Consider the following 14415-nt stretch of genomic DNA (forward strand, 5'->3'; position numbering starts at 1 on the left):
ATAATACAGACACACTGTTCTCCAGAGCTGAGGGACATTCAAGAAAGAAGAGGTGATAAGAAGAAAGACCCAATTATGACACTGTGAGAAAAATGGCAGTGACACTGGGTGTCTTTAAGCAGTGTCACTGAATTAATCATACTTGACGATCTATTAGGACAGTAGCTCAGGCATATTTTGTCAGCTGCGTCAGGGTTAGCTCAGCAGAAATGGATTAAAGTCCATTTGCTGGTAAGGGGCGAACATAAAATGGCCTTTTCGGATTGTCTGTACTGTTTCTGGGATGAGTCCAGTCAGGACTTCAGAGATCTATCAGCAACAACCAAGTCATGTTAGTACCTAAACCTAACCAAACCGTAACCATAATGTTGTCACATTATAAAACTGACTTGCTGCAGACTGATTCAAATGTGTTTGGTCTCATCTCCTGAGAAAAATATCTGTCTCTTTAGCTGCTAAATGCTCTACTACATCCAGCAGCCAGTCTCTCACTGTGCTTAACTGCTGCTGAGGAGATAGTGTACAGTGGATTTTAGAGCTTGTTCAAAGAAAACAGCTGCTGCTGCTGGTTAATGAGAGTGGTGAGACTGAATCAGAGTAAAGGTGCGAGCTGTAAACCCAGAACAGTGAGCTGAGAGACAATAAACCCTTTGAGCTGAGTGCAACTGCAGAGCTGAGTGTTCCTCACTACACTCATTTGTTTCATAACATGGATAGTAAACATATTTCACTTTTTAAGAATGACCAATAAAAGAGAGTCATGGTAAGATTACATGAGTTGCAGACACACAGATATTAGCCTGGATTTCAACAACACCCTTTTGACTGGAAACAACACTGGGGGGGAGGTATTTACTAAATTGCCACAAATTATCATCAGATGTGCAAAATATTGCATCACCACAATTTTTTAATTTTGTGGAATATTTACAACATTGATGATGTACACAGCTGTATTAATTTAAACACACCTCTGCTTCGGATCCACTGCCTGAATGCTGCTGCGCACGTGTGGACTGAGAGAAAGTGTAGAAGAAAGTGTACGTTTACAGAGACCAAACTTTACTTTGGTTGAAGAAATCCACAAACATATTTTGGAACAGCAGTCACATAGTCTCCTGCCTGTCAAATCATCTTTTATTTTGTCCTGTAACTGAAGCATGGTCTGGCCTGAAAGCCCGTTAAAGTCCCTCACATTCTCCTCTGGCGGGTGATGCAATTTACAAACACCTCCCTCCTCAAACATATTGTTAACTCCAAAGAGATCTAAAAATTTTACACTGGTTTTCTCCTGATGTTAAGTTTCAGCCACAATTCCTTCTGTGGTAAATCAGGTGCTGAGGGTATTTGTATAAATGTCCATTCTCCATTTTTGGGTCCCTGAATACATATTGCATGAGACCCAACACACAAATTCCTGCGGTGCCACATTAATTCTGTTTTTCTGTCACAAAATCCCAGTGTGACTCCTTAGTAAATATGAACACATGCAGTTTCACTGTTTAGCGCCAATAAAATGAGCTGCTCATCCTTAGTAAATATCCTCCTTAATATAGCAATTGTGCCACTTTGATTTGTATTTAACATGTTTAACACAAGCTTTTGAACAGAGTGACTTCCTGAAGTGATATTTGTTACTGAGCAGTAGTCTAGTCTTTTTCAGTTTGTGGAGGACAGTGCTGAAGTTCTGGTCATGCTCAGTAGTCAAGTCAAAGTGTTTATTGTCATGTGCACAGTAAGGAAACAAGTTTCCCTGTACAATGAAGTTCTTATTTTGCTGCCCACGATCAATGCCAAACAATACAAAGTGAATTATAAATTAGTTAAATAGTAATACAATATAAAGGCACTTTAAAAACAGCAAGTGGAAAGAAATATAAGAAAAATAGAATAAGAATATAATAAAGAGAGAACATATGCTAAATCGGAAGCTGTGTGCAACGGTCGGCAATGAATGTGCAATTATGCATGTGCAAACTGAGCATGCAAACAGTACAGGTGGTATTACAAGAAGTAAGGGTCCTGCTATAAACAGTGAGCTCATTTGGGTGGTTTTGATTGCCTGGAAGGTCTTTGAGTAGGTTTACATTTTGTTTTTTGAAATGTGAGGCCAGAGGGAACCATACATAATCTGAAAAGATACTCATGCTGTCTCTGTCATCTTCATGGAGATGTAATTGATCATCCAATCCACATTTTGTAGCCAGATCACTGCAGCTGCATCCGGGGAGACAGTCTCATAGCGTGCTTGTATTAGCTTTCTGAAGGTATGCCAGATGCTTCTCACAGCAAAAGGGTTGGAACCTGCTGATTGACTGACTGAAGCCTTTCTGTGTGGAGTTTGCAGGTCCTCCCTGTGTCTTTGTGGGTTTCCTTCCGGTATGCCAGCTTCCTCTCACAGTCCAAAGGCGTACAGGTTAGGTTGACTGGTGACTTTAAATTGCCTGTAGGTGTGAATGTGAGTGTGTAGTTGTCTGGTCTGTGTGTGTCAGTCCTGTGATAGACTAGCGACTTGTCCAGGATGTACTCTGTCTCTTGCCCATTGTCATTTGGGATACCCACTTCCCCGCTGCCCTCTAGTAGTATAGTGTCGCTGGTATATCATTGATAGGACACAACACACGGTCGATAGGTAAGTGCTTTAACAACACAAGTTTCTGTCCTCACGTTAATAAAGCAGAATGAAGTTTGAATTGAAACAGGACAGCCACAGAAAATGTGTTTTCTTGCTCAGATATGGCTTTGCATCAGACAGCCAGGAAAACATCACAAAGTGCAAGAGAGAGAGACAGAGAGGCAAAGAAGGAATAAAAGAGGAAAAGCAATGCCTGTGTGCAAACGTGTGATAAAGTGATGGGTTGGAAGGGTAGAGAGATATAGAGAGAACACAGACAAGAGAGAAAGAGAGAGAGACAGAGACAGACAAGGGAGAGGGAGACAGAGGAACATAGTGAATAGACTATTGAAGTTGGGTTTCAGTTCTAAACTCCATTTTCTCACAGTGACTGTGCTGTGTTGTGATGTGATGTGTGAGCACAGATTAGTTTTATGAAACAACCTCTGTTGACTCAATTTATTGAATTCTACTGTTCTGAATACCAATAAAGAATATAATATTTACTCTGTAAACAGCAACACACCAGCTACACACTCATAGAGCCACTATGTGTGTATCTGTGTGTTTGTGATGAGAGAAATATTAGATTTGTGTGAATACAATACACACATGCACACATTCACATACAGACTCACAGTATGCATGTGATCATGTAGGAACAGTTCTTACTGCATTATTTACATGTGTCGATATGTTTTCATATTGGCAGAAATAATTCGCCGATACGTAGACAAACATATCTGCTTGTATGTACATGTGTCTGTCTGCCGGTCTGTCCGGGTGTGTGAGTGTGTATACATGTAGTAATGCGCTGCTGCTCGGTCGTTTAGCTTGTTGACACTTTGGGGTCAGAGCCATGCAGGGTGAATGGTGTTGGTTGACAGCGTGGAACCTCTTCATTATCCAGCCATAATGTTCTCATCGCCATCGGCTCCCCGACTCCCTGCCTTTCCACCTCCCCTCGCTGCCACCAACCCCCCCCACACACAACCACCACCGCTCTCCATCATTCTTCTTTTTCTGCCCTTTCCCTATCCATCACTCCCCTCCTCACCTGACTATTTTCCCCCGTGCCACTATTCATTGCTGTCGATTCATCCTCCAGCACCCTCCATGTCTTTTTTATTCTTGCTTTGTGTCTATGTACCCTACCAGTCAAAAGTTTGGACCCACTTTCCCATTGAATTGAAAGGGAAAGTGTGTCCAAACGTTTGACTAGTAGTGTATCTGTTTCTCTTTCTGACCCCATTCCACTAAAGTTATTATGTTTTTAGTTTCAGGCTTTCCTCCATCATTTTTACCTTCATTTGTCAATTGTTTTTTTGATTTATTGGTTTTAGTGCTGTGACTTTTTGAAAGACACTATACTGCCAGAACAAAACCAGTATCTAATAATGTTTTATGCATTCAAATGTTATCAAGATGATAAATTACAGCATTTCTCTCTTAAATGTACTTTAGTTGCTACATGAGACAGTCCATGTCCCCACAAGGTAAGTGTCATTCACATTCACATTAATGGATGGGCCTCGTTCCCCAACCAAACAAATGTCTTCTTAAAACTGACTTATGCAGTTTTCACTGATTCTGGCATTCACCAATGTTTTCTTATCTGGGATTATTCTTAGGTTAGAACAGAATCTACCTACACTTAGGAGCACACAGGAAATTGTTTTTGTGTAATATTTATTTTGTTTTTTTTCTATCCGGCAATTTTATAATAAAATATTAAAATGTCTAGCATTTTACAAATATTATGGTGTTTTAAAATTTAGAAACACTACACTAAAATATACACTAAGCAATTAACTGCTTGTTCATAAATAAAAGCCTTAAAATTAATGTGACTTTTAAGGTGTGACTATTTATAGCTTATAAACAAAAATGCATATATTTCTTTTTAATTTCTATTACTTCTTTAAATGTTTCAGGTACTGTGGCCAGTGTTGAAGCTACTACTGATGCTACTAAATATTAAAGCTGGTTTGCTGTTCTCCACTTCATAACTACTACAGTTTGGAGTTTGGTGCTCCACCATCTTTAGATTTTTGCTTTAGCATTCCCAGCTTTCTGAACTTTCCTTTTTACATTCTGTGTGAAATTTCCACGAGTGTGATTCCCATGTGTGCACAAGGCCCTGCAGTCTCATGCCCTTTTATGGGCAGGGTTTACTTATGTCTGTGATCATTACTGTGAGAACACAGGTGCTAATAGCTGTGAGGTCAAAGAAAATGTTCATGAATCAGATGTAGACTTTTCTTAATAAATTTAAGAATAAACTTTGGAAGATGTTGATGAATGAGGCCTGATGTTTACTGCAGCCATAAACTAAGTGGCAGTTTTTTTCTTTACCCTTTGATATAGTTTATTCATCACCATTCATGTAGCATGGACTGTCAAACGTTCATCCAAAGTGTCAATCAGCTGCTCAGTCATTGCAATGTCATCATCAGTAAATCACAATAACCATATTATTGGCAAACCCTTTCTAAATCTAACTCTTTGTCCTTTACTTTGATTTGCTGAATATGAGGTTACTGTCCAGCAAATGATTTATTTGTCAGAATTTTGTTTTTTCCCATAACCTTAACTATTAATTAGTACTTCATGACTTACCCCAGAGAGCATAAGCCCTCTCATTTAGGCTGCCCCCACTTTTATCTGTCTGGGTCACATGCACCAGGTAGTGGTGTTGCTGTAATTCATAAAAAATGACCTTACTTGCCCTCTCCTCTCCACTGGAACTTTTACCTCCTTCAGATTTGTGAGTTTCTTGATAACATGCCAAATCTTGTGTATACTAATCTACAGACCCCCTAAACCCAGTAGTCATTTTATCACTGAGTTCCTGGATCAAAACTGTGATGATATTTTCATTCTTGGAAATTTCAGTATCCATGTTTGTTGTCCCTCCCAAGCAATGACTTATGGTTTTTAGGCATTGTTGAATCAATTGGTATTCAACAATCAGTAAATGGCTCAACCCATCTTCAGGCGGTGAATGATCAGCTCATCAAAGCTGGGATTCTAATGATCCATGAAGTTATTGTCAGTGATATGCTACTTGTTGGAATTAATTTAGTTGACAATAACGCAAGGGATCTGTGGGGATTTACCAACCTTGGAGTTCCCTGGTACAGGAACTCGAGTAGAAACTCCTGTAGGGCACCGTACAAAATAATGCTTATGAAAACATGAGAAAATTACTACCGTGTTGTCTTCCCTTCGTTGGCTCCCTGTTTTAAATTATTTGTTTTTAAATCCCTGCATAATCTTGCAGCTCTGTAGATCTCTTAGGTCGTCCAGTCAACTTTTATTGGAAGCATCTAGATCTAGATTAAAACATTGGGATGACAAAGCTTTTGCAGTAGCAGCCCCTAGACTCTGGAACAGCCTACCTGATATGAACACATATCCTCACACATCAGACAGATTAAATATGCATTTATTTGTGATTGTGTTTGGCATATGTGACTTTGTATACAAGCATCTTGTGTCTAGAATTGTTGCTTTTCACTGTATTGTGCTCAGATATTTTTGCACTGACCCATATTAGGCAACCTTTCTGTTCTGTTTCTGTGTTGATGGTGCTTTAAAAAAACCTTTCAAGAAAGTAAGTTCCAAAGCAGGACTGAATTATATAACTTTTAAGAACCACACTGGATTTATTTTGAGTCACTAGTTTTATATTTTTATAAACACATCATTATACTAAAATACTTTAAATTGTCAGGACTCCACTGACATGTGTGTTGTCGACAGTAGGTGTAGGTGTTGGAAATGAGAATGTTGGCCCCTCCTGTGTCTCTCTCTGTCTGTCTTTTAGGTCTTTATCATCCCTCCGTGGCCTCCACTTTGATCTAGGCTGTCCTCTGCAGCCTGCACCATGTCTCTCTCCTCACTTTCACCTGCCTGTTCTCCTTTCAAACATTCCAGCTTCCACACATTCTCCTCTCCTCAGCTCTGAGCCTGATTTTCTCTCCCCTCTCTGCTTCTCATTCCTCTTTGGACTGCCAACTTGCCTCACTCTCTGCTGCTTCTTTCTTCGACCCTCCACTCCTCTCCCAGTCACTCAATACTTTCAATTTACTCTCCTCCTCTCTAATCTGCCACTCCATTCATCCCGTGCTCACCTTCATTATCTGCCTCTATCGTCATCCTCCTTCTGTCCTCCTCTTGCTGTCGGCTTGTCTGAAGGATAGATTCAAGGATCCTCTTTCTCCATCTACTCAATAGCTCATATACTGTGCTCCCACTGTTGAATGTGTGGGTTGTGTACTGATATTGAGTGTTTTGTGCAACTTCCTGCTTATTTGACCCTTGCAATGGCAAATCCTGGAGTGTGCATTCATAACAGTTATAGAACATTAAATGTAAAAACTGCTAAAATAAAACTAATGTAATGAGTCTTATGCAAGGACTGGTACACAGGTTTTGTTTTACATGAAAGCACACATTCCCTCTTTAAGGGCACAGCACTAATATATACTTGTCTCATGGTGATTGGGAGAAGGTGGGTTGTACTGACCAGTGAAGCAGTTATCATTCAGTTCACTTCTGGAGATTACATTGTCAGTTACATTGTGGCATCCAATTAATACTGGAAGGCATAGGAAACCTTCCACTCATATTCTACTATATACAATCTAATTTGTTATCAGTGACAACTGTGGAAAAGTTCTAGGTCATCATAGCTGTATTTTTGTATAATAGCCCAGCCCTAAACTTTTCAGCTAGTACCATTGCCAGGTTATATTTTGAGTTTGTTCCATACAGTTCAATGTTTAGTACTATTTAGCACATGTTAGCGTGCTAACAATTATCTAAGATGGCTGCTACCATCATTTATTCACAAAGCTACATAATGTATAAGTAGCTCATGCTGCTGTAACTTTAGCAACAGGAAACACACTGAACACATCACTGTGCCAAAAATACACTGGAAAAGTAAAGTAGGACATTCCTCGTTAACCTGTAAGGTTATGACAGGTGACAATTAAGGGAACATGGGTACACTGCTCATTAGGTTGCGACAGGGGAAACACCTATACAGACAAATAACAAGCCTACACAATGCTTAAAATGAATGGAGAGCCCCATTCCATCTAATGGCCATACAAAGTGCTTTGCAAAATCAATTAGGAAAAAATAAAATGAGATAAAAATGGATACATGAATTAATGTACATACAATGAAAATAAAATACAAATAGAGAAAGATAAGAAGTATAGCTACAGTGCAATGATGAGCTGTTAAAAGTTGTTAAGCTGAATCAAAACAGCTTTCTCAATCCTTTTTTCAATACAATGAAGATCAGACATTGGCCTGCAATTATTTAATGTTGAAAGACCCAGGCTGCATTTCTTTCGAAGGGACTTAACAGCTGCAGTTTTCAGTGATTTTGGAGAAATGCCAGATAATGACAGCTGTCAACACATCCATTTCCAAGGAACAGAAAACTGAAAAAGCTGGTCAGCAGGGTGTCCAACCATCAGGTGGATGAATTTAGATGCTTAAATACATCCAGTAGATTTTTTTTTTACCACTGATAGCACAGAATTGTGACAATATGATCCAATTGTTTTTGTGCACCTGCAGCAGGAGTCTGGGTCCATGGCGTAATGAATGGCCAGGTAATGTTTTTGAGCACTCCTGTGTGCGCAAGCACAAAATCTGGTACAAAAAGAAAAAAGACTGTTTATGTGTTTAAACTACATTTTAGGTCATATTTGTAAAGACCTAACCTGCTCCACTGCTGATTGACACATTCATCAAATCTGTTTTATGTTGTCTGGCAAAGTAAAGGATAATCAAAAGTTAATGACCACAGCTGTACAATGTGATCACAAAGAATTTCACAGACAATCAGTGAGCATCAATGTGCGTCATGGTGCACTGTGATCAGATATTACAAAAAAGCTGCTCTGCTGTTAAAATACAAAAGAGTTAAGCTCTGGACGAAGTGGTCATTCCAATAGCCATCCCCTAGACCTTCCCTTCCAAGAAAAAAGACTTGAAAAAAAGAATTATCCAAACTGCCCCTCAAGCCTGAACAAAAACTACCATCATTCCTGCACACAAGACAGTAAAACCTGAAATGGTGGGGAGGAGAAGCGGGACATGGCTGTGTTGTGGAGTGTTTTGATCTGCTAGATAAGGCAGGCATACATTTGTCTATTAATATTTTAGAAAACTTTGCATGGCTCTTTGTTGTGAATTGTTAAGTAAAACTGTGTATATATTAGACACTTTGGGAAATGAACTGCTGACTGCAAGTGCTGTGAGCTCCACAGTTAAGCATGTGGAGATCTGGGCATTTGCGTGTGCTAGCCTAAAATAATTTTAAATTGTTGCAATAACATTTTATACCATGCTAATTATTTGCAATTGAAGCATGTGAGCCCTACAGCTTAGTAAGTGGGTGTTTGAGTACATATCATGTTGTTTTCAGCACTGGGTTCTGTACACGTTCCAAGACCTGCGCCTGCCTTGTTGCCTTGCCACTCTCATATGCACTTGTCCCTACTTGTGAATGTAGGGACCCTCATATTTACATGACCCAGGGGACACATTGCTCACTCGTGTGTCCTGCTTGGATCTAAACAGATGACGCTGTGGCAGAACAAAGGAACACAAATAATGGGCTGTATGTTTTAAAACTTGACTGGCCTTGTGTTTATGGTAACCTTCTGCGTCTCTGAACTTCAAAAGATAGCAGACAATATTGCAGTTGCAAGGAAATGACGCCTGTATGGCAGATGTATGGTAGAACAAAGGAACATAGAACAGTGGCTCTTGTGGGCTACATGCCGCTGATGCAAACAACGCCTCACTCACCTGTGATCAGCGATTTCAGATGGTTAAAGAGCCCGTGGCATGCTTTTCCTTGTTTTCTGACTTATCTACAAGCAAAAACGAGCAAAATGAACACACCATGGGCTCTTGAAGTTCTACTGTAATTCACGTAGCTCTCCAAAAGGAATAAATCTGACAAAGAAACTGTTCACATCATGGACTCACACAAACCTCCAACAAAAAGGGATAAAGGCCCACCTCCGTTTACCACAGCATGAGAGTCAGGGTCAATTTGTCAGTGTCAGTTTATTTATAAAGCACATTTAAAACAACATGAGTTTGCCAAAGTGTTGTACGTGGTAAAATAAGGTAAAAATGTAAAACAAGTACAAGAGCAAAAAGGGAAAGGTGCCACATCAGGCTATACCTGAGCAATAACAGAAGTGTAAAATAATAATAGGTAGGGACAAAAATCGGGAAGAGAGGGATACAGAAACAGGGCTATGACAGAGTTATGAGGTATGAGCCAGAGCATAAAAGTGTGTCTTTAGTAGAGAAGCCAGTCTAATATGTAGGGGCAAGTTATTTCACAACTTAGGGACTGTAACAGAAAAAGCATGATCCCCTCTCTTAGATTTAGGAACAATGAAAAGTAGCTAGTTGGCAGAACAAATAAATCTAAGGGGGCAATACGGTATGAGTCGTTCTGACAGATAAGGGGGTCTAGGCCATTTAGTGCCTTAAAGGATATCAATAAGAATTAAAACTGGATCCAGAAACAAATAGGCAACCAGTGTAAAGAGGCTAAAACAGGAGCAATATGCTCTAGAGCTGTAATTCCCGACCGTCGGGCACCCAACAGGTACCTGACGGGTCGGGCTTAATTTCTATCATTTTTACTCAGGCCGGGCTCGGGCTCGAGCTCGCGCGTTACATGGGTGGTCACGTGATGCGTTTCAATTAGCACGAGAAAAATGCATTGCGAAGAACGAAGATGGATGAGGTGAAACAAAGGCTTGTCTCTGGCGTATATTTTTTGGTTACACCAGCAGCAGCTAAGTCTGAGGTGTGGCAACATTTTGAACATGTGCATAACGAGAACAGTGACCCAGTGGGTTATGTAAAATGCAAGAAATGTAACGTTCTCATAAAATACGACAGCAAAACGACAGGGAATTCCTCGCTGAGAAGGCATGTTGAGCGATGCTGTGTGCGTGCGCCGTGCGCACATTTGAATAATGTCGGGTTGTAAACGGGTTCGGGCTGTCAATCAAAAATGTACTTGTCAGGCTCGGGCCGAATTCTGTCAGGCCTAACTTTTCAGGCCCAATTACAGCTGTAATATGCTCCCTTTTATATGCATATGTGCGAAAACTGGTCATGGCATTTTGAACAAGTTGGAGACAGTTTAGAGAGGAGAGACAGATACCAGTGTACAGGGGATTGCAGTAATCTAAACGACAAAAACATGATTAGGTACACCCACCCCCGGGTACAACCTGGACAGGTCACCGGTCTATCACAGGTCTGACACAGAGAGACTGGTAGCCATTCACACCAATGAACAATTAAGAGTCACCATAAGCATGAAGTGAACATGCAAAATCCAGACAAAAAGGCTCTGGTTGGCCATGAAGTCTGACCCTTTCTTGCTTTGAGGTGATAGTGCTAACCACTGCACTACTGTGCTGCCCAGGATTACAACAACACAGCTATGCTCATGTTTCAAGTGACTCCACAAACCTCATCATCAACACTGAGTTTAGCTAAACACCTGGATTTTTTGTACAAGCACAGTGGCTACTATCCAGTCACATCCTTCTATTACTCAACTGTCTCAGCAACATATTGTTGATCTTCTTAATTATTTGTCTTGAGAGAATTAAACACCTTCGTGTGCAGAGTGTCCGTGGCAAAGCTGTGATAAGAACCCTGTGGTGTTCTGATACAATGAAATAATGGACTTGGTTGGAGTGAGATCTGATCATCAAATTGGCTCTTTAATTTCCTGGTGTTTAACAAGTACAATTGTTATTATTGCTAAATCTATTCATTCATTTAAATCCCATCCCACCAGGAGCTCCAATACTAGTGATTTTCTCTGCTGGAGACCAGGATTAGCTGCATGAATGCTGCTCATTCTTCACATTTCCAGGTTACAGTAACAAATGCAATGCAAAATAGGCTGTGTTTTGCTTTCTGTAGGTGCCAGGTGAATAGCCTCATTACCCTTCGAAATCTGACACATCCTTCCCTGTGCATGGGTAGGTTACAAATAAAACAACAGGAGGTATGATGAAATGTTTCAAAAGCAGTTTGTAGATCACTAAAGGTGTGTAGATGTACATTAGCAGATATAGTGTGGAGTATATTTTGTATACACCTAAAATCAAGCTAAAATGTAAGCTAAACCAGTGTGTACTGACAAACACACACACACACACACAAGCTAATGCAAATAGTTTGGGTTAGAGTGGACAAACAACAGAGCACTACTGTCCTCAGCCTAAATGAATTTGGACTGTTTCCACAGATTGTGTCAGAGCTGTTCAGTATAATATTGTGCACAGACTGTGGTTTAAGTGGATGTTGTCCATTCATTGGTATTTGGATGTCAAATATCAAATAGATGAGGGAATGGAAGAATCTTACACTGTCGGATTGCATCATTCATGACCAGAGATAATTCCACAGAGGTTTAAAGCAAATAAATAGCTGAATAAAAGTAATTCCAATTACAGATACAAATAGAATGTTGGTGGTATTATACTACATATGCTTTATGCTTTGTGAAACCACTAAATTCCACCAAGCCTTCATAAAGAAATGTGTAGAAACTTTTATTTTGTTATTTTGTATAGGCTACAGTGCAGTGGCGAGCCATGCATTTCGTACCTGGGCCCTCAGTGGGGACTTACCCAACTTAATTCACCTCTTAATACCACCACTATCATGTCGTAATTATAGAAACCATCAATACTATACAAAAACTCAATATAATTACAAAAACATGCAAAATGAAATTAAATACATCATACTCACCAGAGATGCTATTTATTTATAGACAAAATCCATCCTCACAGAGGTGATCTCTGCGTTTCAGTTCCATTAGTAAGTCCTTTTCTAGTTTTGCTCTGACCAACCAATCAGAGAATGGAAGAATGCTGACGTCATTGTGGGCCAGCTAGCTGGCCTTGTGAGGCAAATTTGAAATCTGATTGGTTAAAGAAACAGTCCCATTGCTAGTACAGTTTAAGTTACATCGGCCATTACTACTGATTCTGAAGGCCCTGGGCAGATTAGATTGACATGACAGCACATAGAGGCTGAAATCTGATTGGACAAAAAATCTAACATCCCCATACACGTACTGGAAGCGGTGTAGCCAAGAGAAACGCTACAAAATGAAGAGAATAGACTGTTGGGAATAAATTAATACAATTTCATGGAACAAATATTACAACTTAGGTTGTAAATGTAGGTCAGTGCTTCTGATAGTGTTTAGGCCAGCAGAGAAGGCCTTGCTGGCCCTGACGGCCCACCACTGCTATAGTGTAAGGCTATAGCGAATGTAACAACATGTTTTTGTTGTATTCCATCAGGTCTGAGAGGCTGCAGTGTCTGCAGTGTTTGCTATTGTGTAGTTTGGCTGATTGTTGACTGCTCCAGTAAAGTAAAATATTGTTTCCATAGAGCAATATTTAATAATAAGGGCTAGCTGAGGAAGGCAACTTGTAGTCATAGATGACCTCATGACAGAGCAGCCCAGCTAAATCATCTTACAACAGTACCTTGCCAGCATTCTCAGTGATAGAAAGGCAACTACGGGCTGGTTGAGGTGGAGAGCTAAGGCTTTACTCAAGACTGAGATGTTGACTGGGGTGGACACAGAACAGGACCCTCACAGTTTGGTGGGGTTGTGAGGACAGGCTGGGCTTGCATGTCTGTCTCTGCAGAATGAGCAAACATGAAGGTAGTACCATTGGGAAACTGAACAGCCTGCATCATCTAAACTGTTACAAATAGATCTTCCCCCTTGCTGAAGAACTGACCTGCTTTTCTTGTTGAAGTTGCCAGAGGACAAAGCGGAACCAGGAAGGTGAGGGATGATTGTAGAAGGTGGTGCAGCAGAGAAGGATGATGAAGCACTGGGAGGAAGGGCTGGAGCTCTAAGCTCAGTGGGTGGGGCTGTGCAAGCCATACTGGGATAACAAGCAGCAGAGAGGAGTTACATACCTTCATAGCAGGACACTGAAAAGATGCAAGTGTATTCCAGCATCATTAGCTCTTCCACATGTCCTGGCTGTTTGTCACTGAGGAGAAATTGTCATCAGGACTGTGGATGGTATGAGGCTGGGAGGGTTGGGTGAGTGAGGACTGAATGAGTGCAGCAAGGTCAGTGTATTAGGGAAGATCTTCTGATTCACACTCTGAACCATCTGTTTGGGGAGGGGGTGTTGATGATGGAGGCTGTAGAACTGGGTCTTGCGAACAACTGGAAAAGAGCAGTGTTGTTGTCGGAATGAGAGAATATTTCATTCTCTGAGCACTCTTTGGAAAGCAACTACCATCCAATCAGCCATGCAACTGGAAGTAGTGGGAGCCTGGGGATGCATAAAAGTGTGAGATCCGGAACACGAGGGACATGAGATTGTGCATCTCAGTTTGCCATGAGAACAGCTGGAGGAGACACTGGAACTGGAAGAATAGGCAGGTGGAGAAGGAGGAGAGGAAGAATGCCTAGCAGGCCTTATCCTGGTTGGTGAATGTTTTTCATGTGTCAGTCTAAATGAATCCACCCCACCAGGTTATAGTAACTGTCACATCCCTCGAAACACAGGCCAAGGTGGAGGTGTGGCAGCGATCTTTGACTCAAGCTTATTAATCAACCCTAGACCCATTTGCCAACACAGTGGAGGGAGGCCACCTTAACTTTACTCCCTCACAAGTCGATAATCTTGTTGATAGCACTGCAGCCTCCCTGTGTGATACCGTTGCCCCTC

The sequence above is a fragment of the Monopterus albus genome, unplaced genomic scaffold, assembly GCF_001952655.1.
Source record: "Monopterus albus unplaced genomic scaffold, M_albus_1.0 scaffold111.1, whole genome shotgun sequence".
Taxonomy (NCBI): Eukaryota; Metazoa; Chordata; class Actinopteri; order Synbranchiformes; family Synbranchidae; genus Monopterus; species Monopterus albus.